Source organism: Raphanus sativus, unplaced genomic scaffold, assembly GCF_000801105.2.
Source record: "Raphanus sativus cultivar WK10039 unplaced genomic scaffold, ASM80110v3 Scaffold3938, whole genome shotgun sequence".
Lineage (NCBI taxonomy): Eukaryota > Viridiplantae > Streptophyta > Magnoliopsida > Brassicales > Brassicaceae > Raphanus > Raphanus sativus.
The window spans coordinates 1-9,215 of record NW_026619242.1 but is presented as its reverse complement, the minus strand read 5'-3'; the positions used below and the strand labels follow the sequence as shown (position 1 = coordinate 9,215).

Sequence of the window (9,215 nt, the reverse complement as noted above, 5' to 3'; positions counted from 1 at the left end):
AACTCACGAAATCAACACCCTAGAACCCTAGACAAGCTAGCCGACTACTCAGCCATGAACATAGAAAACACAGAGAGGTTCATAGATGAAAATACTGCATAAATATAACAGAAAACAAAAAGGTTCAGGATGATCTTCTCTAAAACAGAGAGAGAGAAGAGATCCTTTCTCCCTTTACAAGTAAGAAATCTCAAGTAAAAAGCTCTAGATGTCTGTTTCTCTATGAAAAGATAGCGTAGCATGATTGTAGAAAAATAGAAAAAAGAAGTTATATCAAAAGCCACAGGCGGCCAGAGAGAAAAAGAGGATAATTAGGGCAAATCCCGAGATGTTGTATTTTCCTTATTCGTCGGAACAACCGCGGGATCACTCCGTCTGCTTGTTCCGCTTGATCGGGAACAGTCATCAGACTGTTCTGCGTGAAAATCACCAAACTGCACTGTTTTCTGCTTCTTTGTTCCAGCAGGTCCATCTCCCATCCAGTGCAACTCCAGACCTGTAATGACTCGAAAAGGACTAGAAAGACTCGATAAAGACTTGAAAACCAATTAGAAAACATATATACAATGATGTATAAAACACCATATATCAATTCCCCCAGACTTAGATCCTTGTTTGTCCTCGAACAAGACCAAGTATCAAGAACAGGAGAAAGGTTTGAAAGTGTGGGAACTCTCCTATTCTCAGCAACCATACCTTAACCACGAATCTCTGAACCATACAAGCAGTAAACTAGGACAACACACCCTTACCAGAACCCCACTGACTGCTGTTTCGAAAATCGGCTCCATACTCTACATCTCAAACCTGAAAAGCAACACTATCGAGACAGAACTCCCTACATTCATTTAAGAGCAGCGTGAGCTTCTCATCACAGGCACTATTCAGGTAGTGGACTACGGGTAGGTGTGAACAGGCTTAATTTTATGGTGGAGCTAAAGAGTGTTTAGGGGATACCAACTTTTTCGTAGTGGATGCAGGATATCGCGCAAAATAGTCGTGAGAGGACGGCTCCATTGATGTCCACAGTCCCCTTACTCGTTTGCTATCTCAGGAGCGACTGTTTCTTCGTTCTTCGAGAACAATCATCAGACTGCTCCGCTCATCTGTCTGCTCCTCATCTCCCTTCATATTGATACCTACTCTTCTGCTCGACCTCCCCAGTGGCTCATGTATCCTGAATTCTTCTCCTTCTCCATCACCATATGCAAATAAAATGAAAGATAGATTTTTTTTTTTTTTTTTAATTTTTTTTTAAGTACAAAAAGAGATGATGAGGTGACGAAGAAGGAGGTAACATGTGATGTCAAGGATGCCACTGGTGGTTTTTGATTCAAATCATTCTGGTTCTCCACCCATGTTCTTGAACAGCTCATTGGTTATGGAGTGGTTGCTCCCTTAATCTGCTTGTTCTCCTTCTGGCTGAATCTGCGCAGCAGTAACGAGTAAGAGGCTGCGTCGATCCTTTCCTCTCCGACCTTTTTGCACATATCTGCACATATAACACTGAAAAACAAATGCATGAAGGTGGAATAAAGGCTAAGGTTCAGGGTGGGAACTAGCTAAAGATGAGCTAGCCACTCAGGAACAACAAGATGGATAGAAAGAATAAGAAGTCCTGAGTGTAGTTCTCGTTTCCCTGATCTAGTGCCCATAACAAGAAGAATTTCAGTCAAGATTAGGTTCAAGTTATTGGAGTTAAGTCTACCCAGTGTAACCTGATCGGCTGAGAACTTCTGGAGAATCAAGTGAGATATGTCAGGGTGTTCCGGGTCCACATGTGTGTCTTTCGCCACTGCTAAGGTCACTGAATAAGACAACTAAAGCACGAGGTGGTTAGTGATCAACACAGAATAAGGTCCTAATTCCCACAAAACTTTGACTGACTCGATCCTAAAAACTGACTCAGACTGACTCAAAAGAAAAACAAAAAGAAAGAAACGAGTTAGTAAACGACGAAGACCCTCCCCCAGACTTACTTCACAACGTCTCGGTGTGAAAATAAATCAGAGAGAAGGTGAAAAAAGAATATACAAATTTTTTTTGGTCGAGATACTTACCTGGAGCGGGTGCTCCGAAAAATTCTGGGTGTTCTGTCGCCAGATTTTCACCTGGGCGGTTGTTCTTGGCTCCTGCAGAACAGGGAGCTCCGTTTCTGCAACCCAGAATTTTTCGAAGTATCTCGAATTTTTCTGCTTTTTTGACCTGAAACTCAATAAACTAAAACGAAAATAAGCAAACAAAAACAAAACCAAGTTATATTTACACTTACCAGTGGGTTGCCTCCCACCAAGCGCTTGGTTAAAGTCACTAGCTTGACTTGGTGACAGGGATCAGTCGGGTTGAGCATGAGGGCTTGTTCCAAAACAAGCTCCACAATCAGACATGTTCAGCTTCAAAACTCTGCTCAACAACCCTTTCACAGCAGCTTTCTTCCTTTCTCTTTCAGCTCATCAGTGAGAATAACTCTGACTTTAGAGAAAGGTTTAGAGGTACCCTTGCACTTTACCTCATACTCAATGGATTTCTCATCACACCAGTGAGGTGTCAAAGTCATAGTAGGATCTCCTTTGACCCTTTTCTTCTGGACTTTCTCTTTCACCCTTGCATTCCATCTGAGTTTGTTCTGTTTCTTGGTATCATTGTGAGGATCTCCATTCAGAACTTCCTTGAACTCACTGTTTTTACCAAGCTCCTTCCTTGGAACAACCTTCAGCTTTTCTCCACTGAACACTGAGATGCAAGAGGCGTGTAGTTTTCTGAAATCTGGTGGGAACAGCCTGATAGAAGACATTCTTGTTGATGTGGGAGAAGGAGACTCTCTTATTAGGCATATCAACGATTGCTCCCACTGTAGCCATAAATGTCCTTCCTAAGATCAAAGGCATCTCATGATCCTTGTTCATCTCAACAACCTGAAATTCAGTATGGAGAACACAGTCCCCAACTTGGACAGGAAGGTTGCGAATAGTGCCATAAGGAACTGCTCTGGAAGAGTTTGCAAAAGTCAGAGTCACCTGAGAAGGCTCAACATCAGCAATGCCCAACTTGTCTACAATCGCCTTTGAGACAAGATTCACACAAGATCCAGAGTCACAAAGAGCTTCCTCAAATTCTACTCCAGCAATGAACATGGAAAAGCAAATTTTCCAGGGTCATCAACCTTAGGCAACACCTTCAGGTGTCTAGGTGGAATCGGATAGGGAACCTTAGGAACATAGACTCGCACTGGTGGAATCAGTAGATCCGTCGGAGCGGGAGCAGTCGGGAGCAGTCGCGGGAGCAGTCACTCTAGAGCTAGCAGACTGCTCTGTTCTCTGTTCTGCGCCCAGAACAGTCTCAGCGAACAGTTGTTCCGCTTGTTTTTCCTCAGATTTCTCATCGTCTCTGCTCGGTTGCATTACAGTGCTCAACCCTAGGATTCATCACACTTTTTCCACGAATGATCTCTTGCTGTCTTTTAACAGTTTCAGCAGTTTGAGCAAGCTGAACATCAATCTTCTTTATGTGGTTGCTCACAGTATCATATTTTGAATTCAGCTCGGTGAACATGCTGTCCATCCTGGTGTTGATGTCTGTGGTAACCTGATTCAGTGCCTTGACCTGAAGTTGCTGGCTCTGGAGCATCTGCTGCATCATAATGTTCAGATTTTTCAGATCATCTGGCGGACTGTTCCCTGCAGTCGGAGCACTCGCGGCTGGAACACTTGCTGATTGCTCTGCGGGATGGTGTTCTGATACCCAGATCCTTGTGCCTGGTTGTTCTGCAGTAGCTGATCGACCTTAGCTGTTAGCTCATCAATTTTCTGGGTGTGTACACTGTTCCCTTTCTTGGAGCGGTGCTCTCCTGATTCTCATTGGCTTGAGCTAGCTGCCATGTTCTCAATCAGCTTGAGCGCTCCATCAGTGGTCTGAGTCATGAAGTCTCCATTGCTCGAAGAGTTTAGAGCACCTTGGTATTTCCAGTCCACCCCATCATAGAAAATGCCCAGGAGGTAATCATCATCAAATCCATGGTGAGGGCATTCTCTCTGGTAGTCATTGAAGCGCTCCATGCGTCACAAAAAGGCTCATCATGGAGCTGTCTGAATGAAGTGATCTTGTTCCTCAATGCAGCTGTTCTCGCCTTAGAGTAGAAATGGTTGAGGAACGCTGATCGGACCTGTTCCCATGAAGTGAGAGAGCCGGTAGGGAGGGAGTTCAACCACCGTGCAGCTTTTCCATCAAGAGAGAATGGGAATAGCATGCACTTGATGTAGTCTGGTGGCACACCATTCGCACGAGTAAAACTGCAGACTTTTTCGAAAATCTCAATATGCTCCATTGGAATTTCTGCAGAGAGACCAGAGAACACTTTTCTCTGCACCAGATCAATCAGAGCAGGCTTGATCTCGAAGTCCTGCCTGGTGCAGAGTGGAGGAACAATGGCAGAGCGCGTAGTAGGAATGTTCCGCGGAAGGTTTCTCTCCCCGATTGGAACAGTCTGCGCTGCTTGTTCCTGCCGCGCGAGAGCAGCCTGTTGAGCAGATTGTTCTGCAGCTGCTTGCTGAGCTTGGATGGTCTGCTGCATCTGAAGCATCTGCTGTTGCATCAGTTGCATTGCTGCAGCGAGATCATCCTGATGACCGTGATCACCCATGGTGGTGTCAGTAGGCCTTGGCTGTTGTCTGTTCTGATTTTCTAAACCTTGCGATCTCCTGCAACAAAGAGAAAAGAGCAAGTTAGAGGTCTTAGACTAAATAAATAACCGAAAAATAAAGGTAAAAAGATGGTCCCCGGCAACGGCGCCAAATTGATATTCGTGTTCACGCACACCAATTAACCTAATGTGCACACTACCACAATCGAATGGTATGTCGATGTAGCACTTTAGGATCGAATCCACAGAGACCAACTCTTACACTTTATTTCTATGGGATCAATATTAAGCTAAAACAATATGGGGTTTTGAGATTGAGGGTTCGTGAGAAACAAGTAAACAAGATTAATTAAATTCAAATTAAAAGAAGCCAGCCTAGGGTTACTTCATCGGGTAATACTTGTGAGCCAAACAATTATTCAAGTGCTAATAAGAACAGTCTAGAACTCGGATCACTCAAGTAGAACAGTCCACTGTCGTGGTACTGCTCCCTATGCTGATCGATCTCACCGTCTAACTGTCGTTGAGGTGAGAAGCGATCGCAAGCAATAGAGATCAAGTCCGATAGGTTCACAAAAACACCTAATATCTACTTTCGCTGATTAGGGATGCAATGCTCATTCAAAACAGATCTAGCAACCTATTACACGGTTAATGAACAGGTTAAACCTATGATCTAACATTAAGCGGCCAGTTTAATGCAAGCAATAAGAACAGTTATGAATGAAGACAATCAATGGATTCACTTATCTATGTTTAGCTCACGAAATCAACACCCTAGAACCCTAGACAAGCTAGCCGACTACTCAGCCATGAACAGAGAAACACAGAGTTCATAGATGAATAATACTGCATAAATATAACAGAAACAAAGAGAGGGTTCAGGATGATCTTCTCTAAAACGAGAGAGAGAGAGATCCTTCTCCCTTTACAAAGGTATGAAATCACAAAGTAAAAAGCTCTAGAGTGGTTCTCTATGAAAAGTAGCGTAGAATGATGTAGAAAAATAGAAAAAGAAGTTATATCAAAAGCCACAGGCGGCCAGAGAGAAAAAGAGGATAATTAGGGCAAATCCCGAGATGTTGTATTTTCCTTATTCGTCGGGAACAACCGCGGGATCACTCCGTCTGCTTGTTCCGCTTGATCGGGAACAGTCATCAGACTGTTCTGCGTGAAAATCACCAAACTGCACTGTTTTCTGCTTCTTTTGTTCCAGCAGGTCCATCTCCCATCCAGTGCAACTCCAGACCTGTAATGACTCGAAAAGGACTAGAAAGACTCGATAAAGACTTGAAAACCAATTAGAAAACATATATACAATGATGTATAAAACACCATATATCAGCAACACGAGGACTCCCGCGAGAGGTACCTATCCTAGTACTACTCTCGCCCAAGCACGCTTAACTGTGGAGTTTGATGGGATCCGGTGCATTAGTGCTGGTATGAACGAACCCGTTAGTAATGCATGACTCGCGATTCCATATATCCTTATTGTTCGATATATTTGACTGGATGGACGTGGGACCCACATGATTGGTTGGTAGTTTTTGTCTAGCGGAAAGTGCATCTTTAATGATGCAGAAACACAAACAAGTAAAAACAACACTCGGAAAAGACCGCATAGCAGATTTTATACGGCCACCAAAGTTCAGCAGCCCGTTTGAGTGTCAAACGATTGAATTTGGCCTCGAAAAATCGCGACAACCTATCACTGACCTTTATGGTTTCTAGGGCTTTCCGAAATTGTGCTATGGGCGTCGTAGTTCAACACGGTTCAAAAGTTACGGGATTTTCAATATTAGACTCGTTGTAAATTGAAAAATGAAAAATGAAAAATAAAAAGGTGTGAACCACGAGAACTTCCCGGGAGGTCACCTATCCTAGCACTACTCTCGCCCAAGCATGCTTAACTGCAGAGTTCTGATGGGATCCGGTGCATTAGTGCATGTATGATCGCACCCGTTAATACATGACTCGCAATTCCATATATCCTTTTAATCTGAGAGTCCGAGAGATGGGGCCCACCTGATTTTTTTTTAATTTTTCATGCATCAAAAGGTATGGATATAGATGTAGAAACTGCAAAAAACACCCGGAACAGCGAATCGCATCTCAATCACGGGCGGTAAACATTCGACAGCCTGTTTGAGGCTCTATACGGCTGAATCTGGGCTCGAAAATTGCCAGCTCTATTCACTGGCCTTGATGTTTTGGGGGCTTCCGAAATGGTGCTGTGGGCGTCGTAGTTCCACACGGTTCAAAAGTTATGGGGTTTCAAAATTTGACCCGTTTCAAATTGAAGAAAAAAAAATAAAAAGGGTGCAACACGAGGACTTTCCGGAAGGTCACCCATCCTAGTACTACTCTTGCCCAAGCACGCTTAGCTGCGGAGTTCCTGATGGGATCCGGTGCATTAGTGCTGATATATCGCACCCTTTAGTACATGACTCGCAATTTCCATATATCATTATTGTTCGGATATTTCGACTGGATGGACGTGGGACCCCACATGATTGGTTGGTAGTTTTGTCTAACGGAAAGTGCATCGTTAATGATGTAGAACACAGAAACAAGTAAAAAAAAAACACTAGGAAAGACCGCATAGCAGATTTTCAACGGCCACCAAAGTTCAGCTGCCCGTTTGAGTGTCCAAACGGTTGAATTTGGCCTCGAAAAATCGCGGCGACCTATTTCCGACCCTTCACAGTTTCTGGGGCGTTCCGAAATTGTTCTATGGGCGTCCTAGTTCCACGCGGTTAAAAACTTACTGGGGGTTTTAATATTAGACTCGTATAGATTGAAAAATGAAAAATAAAAAGGTGTGCAACACGAGGACTCCCGAGAGCCACTTATCCTAGTTATTACTCTCGCCCAAGCACGCTAACTGTGGAGTTTTGATGGGATCCGGTGCATTAGTGCAGGTATGAATGAACCCGTTAGTACATGCATGACTCGCGATTCCATATATCCTTATTGTTCGAATATTTTGACAGGAGGACGTGGGACCCACCATGATTGGTTGGTAGTTTTGTCTAGCGTAAAGTGCATCATTAAGATGTAGAACACATCAACAAGTAAAAAACAACACTCGAAAGACCCGCATAGCAGATTTTATACGGCCACCAAAGTTCAGCAGCCCGTTTGAGTGTCAAAACGATTGAATTTGGCCTCGAAAATCGCGAACAACCTATCACTGACCTTTATGGTTTCTAGGGCTTTCCGAAATTGTGCTATGGGCGATGTAGTTCAACACGGTCAAAAGTTACGGGATTTTCAATATTAGACCGTTGTAAATTGAAAAATGAAAAATGAAAAATAAAAAAGGTGTGAACCCACGAGAACTTCCCGGGAGGTCACCTATCCTAGCACTACTCTCGCCCAAGCACCCTTATCTGCAGAGTTCTGATGGGATCCGGTGCATTAGTGCATGTATGATCGCACCCGTAAATACATGACTCGCAATTCCATATATCCTTTTAATCCGAGAGTCCGAGTAGATTTGCGTGGGGCCCACCTGAATTTTTTTTAAATTTTTTCATGCATCAAAATTGTAATGGATATAGATGTAGGAAACTGCAAAAAACACCCGGAAACAGCGAATCGCATCTCTCAACATCACGGCCGGTAACATTCGACAGCCTGTTTGAGGCTCTAAACGGCTTGAATCTGGGCTCGAAAAATTGCCAGCTCTATTCACTGGCCCTTGATTGTTTTGGGGCCTTTCCGAAATGGTGCTGTGGGCGTCGTAGTTCCACACCGGTTCAAAAGTTATGGGGTTTTCAAGATTTGACCCGTTTCAAATTGAAGAAAAAATAAAAAAGGGGTGCACACGAGAACTTCCCGGGAGGTCACCCATCCTAGTACTACTCTCACCCAAACACGTTTAACTGCGGAGTTCTGATGGGATCCGGTGCATTAGTGCTGGTATGATCGCACCCGTTAGTACATGACTCGCAATTCCATATATCCTTTTCAATCCTAGAGTCCGAGTAGATTTGCGTGGGGTCCACCTGATGCTTTTTTTCATTTGTCATGCATCAAAATGTATGGATTATTGATGTAGAAAACTTCAAAAAACACCCGGGAAACAGCGAAATCACATCTCAATCACGGCCGGTAACATTCCACAGCCTGTTTGAGGCTCCCTAACGGCTGAATTCGGGCTCGAATAATTGCCAGCCCTATTCACTGGCCTTGATGGTTTTGGGGGCTTTCCAAAATGGTGCTGTGGGGTCGTAGTTCCACACGGTTCAAAAAGTTATGGGGTTTTTCAAGATTTGACCCGTTTCAAATTTAAGAAAAAAAAAATAAAAAAGGGGTGCAACACGAGGACTTCCCGGAAGGTCCCCATCCTAGTACTACTCTTGCCCAAGCACGCTTAGCTGCGGAGTTCTGATGGGATCCGTGCATTAGTGCTGATTGATCGCACCCTTTAGTACATGACTCGCGATTCCATATATGATTATTGTTCGGATATTTCGACTGGAGGACGTGGGACCCACATGATTGGTTGGTAGTTTTGTCTAAACGGAAAGTGCATCGTTAATGATGTAGAACACAGAAACAAGTAAAA

The 9,215-nt window shown here is 43.8% G+C and overlaps 3 non-coding genes and 4 pseudogenes across 3 annotated transcripts; 1 reads left to right on the top strand and 6 right to left on the bottom strand.

Annotated features, from left to right (window-relative positions):
* Positions 1-4,008: 4,008 nt before the first annotated feature.
* On the top strand, positions 4,009-4,114 carry LOC130507041 (small nucleolar RNA R71). The gene has a single exon (XR_008942191.1). It is a non-coding gene; the product is annotated as a small nucleolar RNA R71 (small nucleolar RNA).
* A 1,864-nt stretch (positions 4,115-5,978) lies between these two features.
* LOC130507040 (5S ribosomal RNA) lies at positions 5,979-6,094 on the bottom strand (annotated as a pseudogene).
* Positions 6,095-6,484: 390 nt separating this feature from the next.
* LOC130507044 (5S ribosomal RNA) lies at positions 6,485-6,603 on the bottom strand (annotated as a pseudogene).
* A 355-nt stretch (positions 6,604-6,958) lies between these two features.
* Positions 6,959-7,077, bottom strand: LOC130507042 (5S ribosomal RNA). The gene has a single exon (XR_008942192.1). It is a non-coding gene; the product is annotated as a 5S ribosomal RNA (ribosomal RNA).
* An 888-nt stretch (positions 7,078-7,965) lies between these two features.
* LOC130507045 (5S ribosomal RNA) lies at positions 7,966-8,085 on the bottom strand (annotated as a pseudogene).
* A 377-nt stretch (positions 8,086-8,462) lies between these two features.
* Positions 8,463-8,580, bottom strand: LOC130507039 (5S ribosomal RNA). Its single transcript, XR_008942190.1, has one exon. It is a non-coding gene; the product is annotated as a 5S ribosomal RNA (ribosomal RNA).
* A 377-nt stretch (positions 8,581-8,957) lies between these two features.
* Positions 8,958-9,073, bottom strand: LOC130507043 (5S ribosomal RNA; annotated as a pseudogene).
* Between the last annotated feature and the right edge of the window lie 142 nt (positions 9,074-9,215).